Source organism: Vicia villosa, linkage group LG5 (assembly GCF_029867415.1).
Source record: "Vicia villosa cultivar HV-30 ecotype Madison, WI linkage group LG5, Vvil1.0, whole genome shotgun sequence".
NCBI classification, from domain to species: Eukaryota; Viridiplantae; Streptophyta; class Magnoliopsida; order Fabales; family Fabaceae; genus Vicia; species Vicia villosa.
The window spans coordinates 75,879,166-75,889,490 of NC_081184.1; the positions used below are offsets into that span (position 1 = coordinate 75,879,166).

General features: G+C 37.8%; 1 long non-coding RNA gene across 1 annotated transcript; it reads right to left on the reverse strand.

Annotated features, from left to right (window-relative positions):
* Positions 1–1,349: 1,349 nt before the first annotated feature.
* LOC131606761 (uncharacterized) lies at positions 1,350–2,649 on the reverse strand. The gene is made up of 4 exons (XR_009285023.1): positions 2,257–2,649; positions 2,007–2,122; positions 1,685–1,767; positions 1,350–1,520 (listed from the first exon to the last, which is right to left on the reverse strand). It is a non-coding gene; the product is annotated as an uncharacterized LOC131606761 (long non-coding RNA).
* Between the last annotated feature and the right edge of the window lie 7,676 nt (positions 2,650–10,325).

Here is a 10,325-nt window from a genome sequence, read left to right on the forward strand (position 1 = left end):
ATTTGACCTAATGACTTGGGACATGACCTCAAGACCCCAAGTGCATCATTTTGACCTAATCCATTGGCTCATAACATCTCCTACACAAAGATTGATCAGACAAATCCTCAGATCAGGGTTTTGAACTATCAGGGACTGAAATCAGGGATCACATTTGGGAAACCCTAAAAACCCCCAGGAAGTCAATCAAAGGTTTCAATCATCTTCAAATAATCCCTATGACAATATCCAATGAAGATTGTGTCTCAATTCAAGATCCACAGTCATCAATTTCATCAGGTCGACAATTAGGGTTTTGACCTAATTCACTGAACAATTGACTTTTTAATCAGGACATGGTGCCACAACTCAAACCATGGCTCAAGGTCCTCTAATAATTCAATGTGATCCACTTTTTATGCGCCATATCCATTTGTGTGATTCAAGAGTTTTGATTGGAATCTATTTCAAGATTTTGGCCTATGGATTCGTCATGGTAAAGAAAATTGTTTCTTATGGATTATTTGAAAGATGATACAAGTTTGAAACAATTCATGAAAATTGCAAGAAATATCTTTTAGTCAATTTGTTGAAAGAATTGCTTCAAGTATGGTTCTAAAACCATAAATTCAAGAATTAAAAGTCCATTGGTGCAAGAACATTCTTCAAAGAATCATTCAAAGGAATTCAAGAATTGATTCTAGACATAGAAATTGCATTCAAATTCATTCAAGAAATATTCATGTTTCATACATTTTCCATTCAAGGATTCTAAGAGAAATTCAAACATTACAAGTGAAGTTCCTTTACATGAACAAAGTTCTAAATTTCAAATGATTTACAAGTGGACTTTATCCAAAATTCAAGAATTACAAAATTCCATTCATTATTCAAGAATACAAAGTTTCATTCATACAAAGTTGGAATTACAAGGAAAAGAAAAAATAAAACTTCAAATGCAATTCTTGAATTCTTCAAGTCTTCATTCTTCAAGGTCAAATTTCTTCATGCTTTTCTTCAAAGTTCTCATGCAACATGAAAAAGAAACAAAGAGGGGTGAAATTAGCAAAAGTCAAAGAATGTCAAAGAGAGATTTTTATGTCATAAAATTATGCAACTTAGAGATATCATAAAATGACATAAAAATTTACACACATGGCTTATATCATGAAAAATATCTTTGCATAAGAATATTCTTATTCTTATTTTTTATTCTTGCAATGATGAAGAATATATTCTTTTTCTTATCTTGCAATGATTGAAACTTGCCAATCAAGATTACCAATTGCCAAACACTCCCTTAACTTTGCCTATAAATAGGAAGTTCTCTCATTGAAGAAAATGACACAAAAGCAACCTTAACTACTTGCTTTTTCACTCCTCCCTTTTCTCTCATAATTTTCAAAGTTTCTTAGTTCCATAGTTGGAAAAGGGGTGAAGAAGTAGTTCATACCTTAGTAGAGAGCAACAACTTGAAGTTGCATCTTCAAGTCTCCCTAATATCCAAAAGAGGTGTTGTGGCATCACCTTCATCAAAGAGCCTACAACAACAATTCCAAAAAATTGTTAGTAACAACAATTCAAAGTTGTTTCAAACAATTTGCAACAAGTTCAAAAGTTCATAACCGGTTCAATAACAATTCGAGGGTGTTCTTCAACAACACCACCCGAATTTCCAGAAAAAAAGAGAGGTTCAAAACCGTACCTCCGAACTCCAGTGGCAGCTCCACATCATCTTCAACACCACAGCCGGTAAACATGCTTTTTGCTCACTGGCCAGAACTGAATCTGCAAGGAAAAACACGCAGACAACTCAACAACAGTTCACAAACGGTTCATAATCAATCACAACAACAATTCATGGTGAGTTTGAAGCCGTAACAACAACAGTAGCAACAGAAACAAGCCACGGTTCAGAATCACATCAACACGACAACAATTCACAAAGAAAGTGTTTTGACTTGGACAAAAATTCAGCAACAACAATTTTCAATAAGTAACTCAGAAGCAGACGGATCAGAGCATACCTCAACAAAATCCGGCGAAAACCTCCTCGCCGCAGGTGACTCAAATTTCACTTTTTATCACTGATAATTGTTGCTGCTAGTTTTTGTTAACATATGATAATTGTTGCTGCTAGTTTCTGTTAAGATTAAAAACAATAGTTATCACTGTTATGTCGAAACCAAAAATAAAAATAACAACACAGAAAGCATAAGTTAGTTGCTTTATCATATAAACTGAATTTGTACCATGAAAAACGAAATTGAAACATACTTGGGTTCGTGAGTGAAATCAGAATAAGGTTTGTTCTTGTCGGCAAGAACCTCTAAAAAACTCTTCCACATGCCCTGCCGTGAGAAACCGAGAGCATCAGTTGTTGTCGTTGTTCAACCGAGAGCAAGAGAGAAAGTTATTGTTTTCATTCTCGTTTGTTGAGCGAGAGAGAACTCATCAAGTGAGAGCGTCTGAGCGAGAAGCCAATAGCTTTTGTTTTTTTTCTTCACCGCGAACGAAATCGAGAAAGAGAGGAGGAAGTTATCTCAGGTTCTGTTTTCCTCCATGGAACTCGCGAAATTTGAGAGAGCAAAACCGAGAGATTTGAATCGATTTGTTGTTATCGTTCACGGCGAGAGAGAGTCAGTGCGAGAGAAGAAGCGACGATTGATTGGTTGTCGAAATGAGAGAGTGAAGCCGAGAGGGGAAGGGCTGCCATTGTTGTTGTTGCAAGAAAGATGAAGAAATTACAGAGAAGAAAAATGAGCAAGAGGGGTGAGAGTTTGATTTTTTTTTCTTCAGCAGCGTGAATGAGAGTGAGGCACTCTGCCTCCACTCTTTTACTTTTCTTAGGGTTTTCAAACCCACCTCTCACAATGTTTGGTAAAGGGCGGATCCGGGTCACCCTGACCCGACCCGGTCCGGCCCATTTCTTCTTTTTTTTTTTTATATTCAGCATTATTTTGTTTTGGGCCATACACCGCATCCGATTTTCAGCATACCCCTGGCCCATTTACTAGTTTTTTTTATTATCTCTTTAATTTCTTTTAAAAGATTTTTATAAAAAAAAACTTAGTATTTAATATAGGATTTTAATTTTCTTTTCTAATCCTTATTAAAAATGACAAAAAATATGTTTTTAAGATTAAAAGTTTCTTTTGATATTTTCATATGTTTATAAGTGTGTTTTTTAATCCTTATTAAAAATCCCAAAAAACGTATTAGATACATATTTATTTTTATGTCTCTAATTATTTCTTCCTTCCATGAAAAATCACAAAAAATATATTTTCTTAGATTAATTTCTTTTGAATTTGATATTTTCATATTATCTTGTGTAGTTAATCATTTAAATTTTTATTTGATTATATCACTTGAATTTTCTAACTTCATCCAGACTTCGAGATTATTTCTCTGTTGTCTTTTGGATTTGTCTGTTTTGGTCTTCCATTTGCTGTAGATGTCCATAAACAATTGTTGGATGATCATGGAATTGCTGAAAGCTGTGAGCTTATCCGACGATTCTTTTCCGCTGGTGAGGATGCTTAACATTTTTTGAAATCCTAATTTATTCAAATCACATCACTTGAAGATCACGGTAACACCTCAAACTCAGAAATCCAATTTTCTCATTCTTCGAGGTAAGCCTAAAACTCAATCAACTGTTTTCACAACAGTAATCAATTCACTTTCAAATCATCCATTGATTTTCAAAACGAAGTGGGGCCTCTCGAATATTAGAGAGTGTAAGTCCCATTTCTTTTCCTTTTGTACAGTTTTTAAACAATAAAACTTCTTCAAAATAAAATCTTTTCAAACAATTTTCAAATCATCTTCAAAGAAACTTCAGACTTTTCAATATACCATGGGCCTCCATGTAGGTATAAGCCCCAAGCCCTTTTGTACATACCCACTCAAGTACATGAAATTAGGTATTTCATTGTACGCCTTTTGTACATATCAATTTGTTCTTAACTTTGAATAACAAACCAAAAATGAAGGTTTTCTTTAAATCTTCCCAAAAATACCATGGGCCTCCATGTAGGTATAAGTCCCAAGCCCTTTGTAAATACCTGTTTACATAGCTTTGAATAAACTCAAGTGGACTTCTCCCCGAGTGTGAGTCCCGAGCCCCGTGTATGCAAATGGATCATGCTTACAGGTATATTTCCTTCATAAACTCCATTATATACACACACTTTGTCATATATAACTGTTCATATAACTGTTCATATTTGTTCTTGTACTTGTGCATATTTGTTTGTACTTGTTCATATGTGTGATTGTGTTATATACTTGTTCAACTTAGTACAACACTAGGTTCCCCATAGCCTCCTATTGGGCTTCGTGCAAAGAATCTCCCTAGTTTAGGTTAGGACATAGAGTATGGTTTCCCGGTGAAATCGCTCTAAGAGCTCAAACCAACTATACCATGCCTCCCCTTGGGCTTTGTACAAACGAGTGTCCCTCCCATAGCCTCCTCTTGGGCTTACAATGCAAGGACCCTGGATTGTCCCTCCCATAGCCTCCTCTTGGGCTTACAATGCAAGGACCCTCGGATAGCCTCCTCTTGGGCTTCGTACAAGGACCCACGGGCTTCTTATAAGCATCCCCCAATATCCAACACAAATACCCTAGGAGATTAGACATTTATCATCTCTATGCTAGGAGTATCTCTTCTATATCATCACAAACAATCATTCAATCAAAATCAAACTTTTTTGCCACGAGGCTGGCTAATCAATCAAACTGTTTTACCACCGTACTGGCTGATTAATCAAAGTTTTTGTCACAAGGCTGACTTCATTGAAACTTTTGCCACGAGGCTGGCTGATTAATCAAAACTTTTTGTCACAAGGCTGACTTCATTGAAAGTTTTTGCCACAAGGCTGGTTAAACAAACAAAAATCAAACAGATGTATGTGATGATATAGATTAGATACATCTAGCATTTAGACGACATTTGTCTATTTTCCTTTGCTTTCACTAGCATAAGTGGGAACTACGATTGCTCTGACTTTCTCAACATCCCTTTGAGAATACGTAGGCACAAGGTCGATCCTTGGCGAGCAAAACAAAACACAAAAAACCATTCAAACCTTAGCACCCGTAGACCCGAGCTACAGATGCTCTGATTCCCTCTAAGGGATATGTATGCAGAGGATCGCGATGATCTTTGCGAGCATAATCAAACAAACACCTTAGGTCCCACCTATTTCACAAAAACCTCTCAACAATATGGAATAAAAAACAAAGCAAAGAAACCTATAGAGTACTATAGATACGTTGGGTGCTAATACCTTCCCTTCGTATAACCAACCCTCTTACCCAAAGATCTCTCCCCCCACTTTTAGGTTATTGCAGCTTTTTTCCTTTTCGTCTCTTGGAAATAATAAAAAGTTTGGTCGAAACAAAAGAAAAATCATTTTTATGAGCACTCGAGCCCAAAGAAGGCATCAGGTGTCTCATCCCACAAAAAAAGAGGAACAAAACGATTTTTCGCCCGCGACAGCGAGGAAAGTCAAAATTCCTGTCAGGAGGTTCAAAAAGGCGCCGATCCCTGAAGTAGTCGGTGAAGGTGATCAAGAAGACAACCACAACAACCAGGGTTCTGCCAAACACTCCCTCTCTTCAAACGAAGAAGATTATCATTCCGAAGACGAACAGGGTGATAACAAATATCAGTTGTTGGAAGAACGCATGAAAGCTATGGAGATACAGAAAATACCTGGTTTAGACTTCAATGATCTTGGACTCGTCTCAGATATTGTTATCCCTCCAAAGTTCAAAGTTCCTGTCTTTGCAAAGTATGATGGAGTCTCTTGCCCAAAGCTGCATCTAAGGTCCTATGTGAGGAAGATACTACCTCATACGGCAGATAACAAATTGTGGATTCATTTCTTCCAAGAAAGTCTGTCGGGTACACAACTCGAGTGGTACTACCAACTGGAAAGTGCAAAAGTTCACACCTGGGAAGATCTGGCTGCTGCTTTCTACAAACAGTATCAATACAACGCTTACCTTGCACCAACCCGTACTCAACTACGGGGCATGACTATGGCACAAAAAGAAAGTTTCAAAGAGTATGCACAAAAATGGAGAGATCTAGCTTGAAGGGTTCAACCACCCTTATCTGATCGCGAGCTAGTCGACATGTTCATGGGCACTTTAACTGGCCCTTTCTACAGTCATTTGCTGGGAAGCTCGTCGTCAGGTATCACTGACCTGATATTAACTGGAGAGCGTGTCGAAAGCGGCATTCAAAGTGGAAAAATTCAAATAGGCTCCTCCTCTGGTACTACAAAGAGGCCCATCAGTGGGAGAAATGAAGTCAATACAATGCACAGTCAGAAAAGTCGCAAAAGTGAGCATCACCAATCTGTAGGGGCTGTTCTGATCTCTGCATCTGCACCTCAAAAAGATCAACCTCCGAAGTATACGCGTCGACCAGATGCACCAAGAAGAAACTTCACCAGAATCAATATGCCAATCTCTCAAGCATTGCAGCACTTGTTAAAAGCAAATCTGATCACATTGAAAGACCCTCCAAAGAATGTCAACACTTCCTCTCCTAGTTATCGCCCCGACGCAACATGTGCATACCATTCCAATTGTCTTGGACATGACGCAGATCATTGTTGGGCCCTGAAAAATAAAATTCAAGACATGATAGATGCTGGGGAAATTGAATTCGATCCTCCAAAGACTCTAAATGTCATCACTGCACCTATGCCAAAGCACGACAAGACCGTTAATGCTATCATAGACACTTTTTATATCTATGATGTGAGAGAATTGTCAACTCCGCTCCTTGAAGTCAAAAGAAAGCTAATACGAGCTGGTTTATTCCCAGGTTGTGACCCTGATTGTTTTTATTGTGCACACCTACCCAATGGGTGTGAGAATTTGAAAGGAGGAATTCAAAAATGGATGGATCTTCGTATCATTATGTTTGAGAAGCTCCCTTCTATAGACAATTTGTGCGAAGTTTTTTCAAATGGAATGAGGATCGAGGACGTCTCAGTGGTTTCTAACATACCATTGAAAATCCCTACCAAAGCTCCTTTCAAAATTTCTGCTGCACCCAAAGTGGCATCGGTAATCATCACCAGTCCGACTCCATTTCCATACTCCTCAGACAAAGCTGTCCCGTGGAGTTCTGACACTAATGTTTATATCCATGGAGTTAAGCAAGACACCTTGACTGAAGAGGCCATGAATTTTACTACTCCAACTGTTGATAATATTGTGGGTACTAGTAAGATTACGAGAAGTGGAAGGATCTTTTCACCAGAAATTTCTCCAAATATTGCTACTAATCCAGTCCAGGTCCCAGTTCCTAATCAAGATATCAACGCTCGAGGCAAAGACCCGCTAGTTGAACCAGTTCAAGTAACTGTGGAAGTCACTATTGAAGATCCTTCGAGGCAAGAAATGGAGGAAATATTGAAAATCATCTGCAAAAGTGATTACAATATTGTCGAACAACTGGGGCACACTACTTCAAAGATTTCAATGCTGTCTCTGCTAAAGTATTCTGAAGCTCATGCCAAGGCCTTAATGAAGTTCTTGAAAGCTGCACATGTACCACAGGAGATTTCAGTCGACCAATTTGAAAATTGTGTTGCCAATCTAACAGTAGATAACGGTCTCGGTTTCTCTGATGCTGATTTAACCCTGTTGCACCCCAAAATTTGCCCTCCTAATTTTACTTCTACTTGGCTTATGACTTTGGATTCATCTGCATAAATTCTTATCATTCATTTATTTTAGGGTAAAATCATTCATTCATCTGCATCATGTGTGGCATTATTAGGTCAAGGGTTGGCTTACATATATTGGATTCTTATAAGTTCACCTGATCAAATATTGCTCCGTACGTTGCAAGCTATCTTGGTTCTAGTTTTCTCAAGGAAAAAAGCTTTAGAAGAAATGCGTGTTGGAAAAAGAGTGAAATTGAAAATATTCATTTGAGTTGACTTTTGGTCAACCGAGTCAACCATGGAGGGTTGAGTTTTGTTGACCAAGTCACATTGACCTATTCTTTAGTACTTGGCTATAACCATGTTTTGGAAGTATTTTATTCAACAAAAAAAAAAAGGAAATCACTCATTGTTTATTATTTGAAATACAAAAGTCAAATTCAAGTACAATCACATACTACAAGGAATGCAATTACAGAGCTGTCACAAAAGGGAACAGGAAGCTACATGAAAATCCATGTTGATCGAAAGTCAAACAAATTTTCTAAAAGCCTACTGTTTCAAAGTCTTCAGCTTCACCACCTCCCATCACTCTTGCTCCTCAAGCCAATTTCAACTTCGCTTTGTAACCATAAATCTGCCAGTTCCAAACCGTTTCAATAAACCAGTTCAAGATAGTTTACAAACCCATTCCACAAGAGTCAGCTCCTACAAAGACTTGCTGCTACTTGCTCACCTGCATAAAACCAAATAAAATAAAACCAGTCCTTAGGAAATAAAACACCGCATCAGTTATATAACCCAAAACAGAATTCAGAACCTCCAATTACTAACTACCACCTATACTAACAGTTTCCCTTCCACTTCTTAATTCCAATTTGCAGCCTCAGTATAAAAAGAATCAAGTTTCATGGTAGATCAGAAGCAAACGGAGAAGACATTACACATACACAGTCCTATAAAATTCAAACATCAAATGTCCAAACCACGCTTACCAAAGACAATTGAGCTCCGGGTCCGAAACAGTTTGTCATGCAATTCCAGTTCGTGCTTAAACTTAGTTCGCAGCCGAGTCGAGTCCACGTGTAACGCCATTCAAATATCAGGGCACCATTCACAAAGGTTAAGCGACGATTCCGAAGCTTCTCCCTTGCTAAAATCCCCAAGTGCCAGCTCTCTATTTTCCCTGTCAAACATACCATGGAATTTACATCAATACCGAAACAAGTTCAGACATTATCCAAAACAGGTTGCATATCATTACTACATTCATACTCCAGTTCACCATTTCTAACTTCCATGAATAAAAAAAAGAAAACCCCAACAGTTTGATAACCAATTCCCTAAACTAATTCAGTTTCAAGAACAGCTCTGTTTTTCCTCTTCTAACCCTAACAACTTATAACTTCTACTACTAACTCATCTATTTCTAACAGTCCATTAACTAACAGATCTTTTACCACCTTACATTCAGTTTAACAGAATTCCCTAACTGGTTTAACAAACTTCAACAAACTTCATAACTGTCAAAACAGTTTTGAAACAAACTAAACCAACTTGTAACCACCTTCTAACAACCTAACAAACTTACGACAGCTTTGTAACTACCCTCTAACTAACCAACAAACCCAACTTCAATCCTAACCTATAACCAATTTCTAACCTCTTCCTAATTTCATACTAACAGTTTATAACTAACTTTCAGCAATCCTAAACAGAGCCATAACTAACTTTTAAACAAATTGGTAACTAACTCCTAATTTACATAACAAAAAAACAGGATTAACTAACCTTATTTTTTAGATTCAATCCTCACCATTGATCCAATAACCGATTTCTCAAATCCTGTGGCTCTCAATTCCCTCTCAACTGAACTCTCCTCTTTCAAACCACCTATATATATTCTGCTCCCTTCAATTCAGAAAGGGTCCACCATCCTCTCCACCATTTTTTCTCCACTTCACTCTCTTCACTTCTCTGCTTCACACTTCACTCTCTCAATTTCATCATCATCTTCAAGCTTTCTCCAACCACTCTCCATCTCTGAATAATCATCACAAGAACCTGCAAAAACTGAACCAAGATACTGAGAAGATGAGAAAATCGCAACAAAAAGAATTCAGAATCTCCTTCATCGATAACCACATCTAAACCTTCATCTTCTTCTTCAACCAACATCATCTTCAGTTCATCTTCGTTCGCACACCTGCAACAAATTGTGCGAATCATTCATCAGCACCGAGCATCAATCACCAACAATCTTTATCACAATATCTCTGGGATTTTCAAGACTCTCTCTGAACCGTGTTCATATCTCTGCAAAGACATCTATCTTCACCATTTCAGAGCCGCAACCGCATCATTCTCTTCATAACCTTCAGCAAGTTCGCATAGCAACCACATCACATTAGCTCACGAGAAATCATCAAACAGAAGAATTCAAGAAGAAGGATAGAAGAAGAGGTCGAAGAAGAAAGAACTTACAATCTCTGAGTTCCGAATTCGGAGCTTTACGAATCTAGTGTTTAAAATCGGAACGAGATGAGAAGTAGCGAGGTGAGGAAAGTATCGTCTGGTGGCGGTCTTTGTAGTGGTCAAACGGTGAAGCTGACTTGAATTCGACGGAGGAGAAGAGAGTAACCTCGC